Genomic DNA, 2,486 nt, shown 5'->3' on the forward strand with positions numbered 1-2,486 from the left:
GAGATAAAGAAATAATAGAAGGGGTAATGATGCTTCTGTAATTTCATCTAGAAATAAATAACTGGCAAGTTACCACTATTAAAGGCAAAGTTCATTGTTAAACAATAAAAAAACAAAATAAATATATTACTAAAATTCAGTAAGAATAAAGTTGTTTTTAAAAAAGTCACAGAAGCAAATAAGCAAATAAACTGAAGGCAAGCAGAAAAACTTGTTTGGTGTTAATCTAAGTACTATCCATGTAGCTATTCTTAATCTCCAGTTCTCTGCCACAGAGAAAAGCTACATCTCTCTTATGCACTGTCTAGCTCATTTCTCTTGATGTGGAATCTTAGTCACTGAATACCTGGGGAACATTTATATTCCCTTCTAGACATCCGTAGGTTTGGATCCTCCTGCCATACAAAAAAAATCTCTTTTCACAAAACAAGGACCATCAAAGCAGTATCTTCTTTCTCTAGACACATTAGGAAATCAAAGCTATGCATCCAATGCATCCTCTTAATGACCAGTTTCTCACAACTAGGAAAAGCAGATGAGGACCTAATAGAACTCTACTTTCTTAACTCTTTCAATGACACATTTTACTTTTTATTTGTATGTGTATGGAAGAGAGAGAGACAGATGGGAGCGCTGTTACTCTATGTATCTGTTTTAATGAAGAACTCTGATTCTCAGGAGCTGTGTGATAGGTGTTTGTGAACTTGCTGATGTGTAGGAAACTGAGTTCAGGTCTTCTACAACACAGTAAACACTCTCAACACTGAACCCACCATCCAGCTCCTAAAAGACTTGTTTTATCCTTCTTAGCTTCCATATCTAGTGATAGGTAGATACTTCTTCATTTTTCTCTGGTATTAGAATATTCAAAATGTTACTTGTTTTCCAAATCCTCAATTTACTTGCACTTTAAAAATGTCGTATTTGAAGTTCCAAGAAAATGAAAAAGAAGCTAATGGTTCTACATCTGGGAAGCAAAAAAATGTCAAGAGCAGTATAATGCTGAGATAAATAGTAGGGCTTAGGTGAGATAATATTGTGTAACAGCCAGAAACAAAGCACAAGACTAGGCTTGTTCTTATTAGCAACGCCTATTGTTTATTTAAGAAGATGGATACTTATAGTAAGAAATGTTTCCCTATGAAAAGATAATGACAATTACCAGTGGTGCTCAGGAATGAGATTTTGAAATTCTATCCCCAATATTGATATAGATTTCTAATTGTTGCAGGATGTAGTTAATTTATTATTGACTTTTGTTTTCCAAGGTCCACACATGTAATTTCTTATACATCTATTAAAATCACTAGGGGACTTAAGACCTTGTTTGTAAAACCCAATTTGAACTTTAATTCTAAAAGCTAAATCATATGTACTCCTGTCTAGGCGATACAGAGATACTATGACTAACCACTTTATGTAAGAATTAGAAAGAAACAGAATTTCAGTAAAAAAGGTACAATTAACTTGATAAGTCAGAATTTTGTCATGATATTTCATTTCTAAAAAGAAAAAGTTAATAGCATTTCTTGACACATCCAGCAAGCTAACCTCCCCAGGCTTAATACCAAAAGTCTGAGTTTGGACATTCCTCTACACTTCATTTGGCCTTTGATATTCAGATTGCAATTTTTTGGTGGTGTGGGGGATGGAAAGAAAATTGTTTTTTCACCTATTGTGAAAGGGAATATATAATCAACAAATAACAGACATATATTGAATTAGTGAGCATCAGGAGTTCTAAGAATACAAGATATTTATTTTCCACCACAGAGAAATAAAAAATTTGTCCTTTGTAGTCCAGAAACAAAAATAATTCTTCCCCAGTTTGTAAAACCTATTAGGGGATTGTGATAAAAAAATATGCCATTACATACTTGTGGATGCATAAAGCTACATTGGATTGTTAGTCTCTCATGAACTATTTACTTAAACCACTTGTTGAAGCTATTAGGAATAATGGAGAAAACAATTAATAAATTAACAAATATTATTACAAGGAATGAGCAAGCTCTTTGTCACTGAAAAATTTAAAATAGACAACTCAAGTTAAAATAGTCTCTATCTCATTAAAGAACTGTCACTATTGGGTACCCAGCAAACTAGAAATAGTCCATTCCTGAATCTTCCTAACCAGTACAACATAAGAACATTATTTGTACTGTTTTTCACGTGCGCAACATCCAATGTGAGCACACTATGATGATGCCACTTTTGCAGAGATGTGATAAGCAGATTCTCACAAATTGCACAAAGTGGCTATCAGCCACGGCTGCTCCATAGAGCATCTTAAAAGATGCATCTACTTTGATGTTTGACCACATTTTCTTTCTTGCTTCAAAATGTGTTCTTGAAACCACAAGAACAAACCTGACCTTGGATATTTCATAGTATGACACGCCTCCGAAGCTGTTGAAAATTAGACAAGTTCATGAAGGACAACATCCCAACAGTGGCTGTTGACACACGTGTATTAGACAAGTTCA

At 34.0% G+C, this 2,486-nt stretch overlaps 1 protein-coding gene across 3 annotated transcripts in view; it reads right to left on the reverse strand.

Annotated features, from left to right (window-relative positions):
* Mmp16 (matrix metallopeptidase 16) overlaps positions 1 to 2,486 on the reverse strand; it is a 256,760-nt gene that overhangs the window by 137,186 nt on the left and 117,088 nt on the right. The window lies entirely within an intron of this gene.

This window comes from Mastomys coucha, unplaced genomic scaffold (assembly GCF_008632895.1).
Source record: "Mastomys coucha isolate ucsf_1 unplaced genomic scaffold, UCSF_Mcou_1 pScaffold14, whole genome shotgun sequence".
Lineage (NCBI taxonomy): Eukaryota > Metazoa > Chordata > Mammalia > Rodentia > Muridae > Mastomys > Mastomys coucha.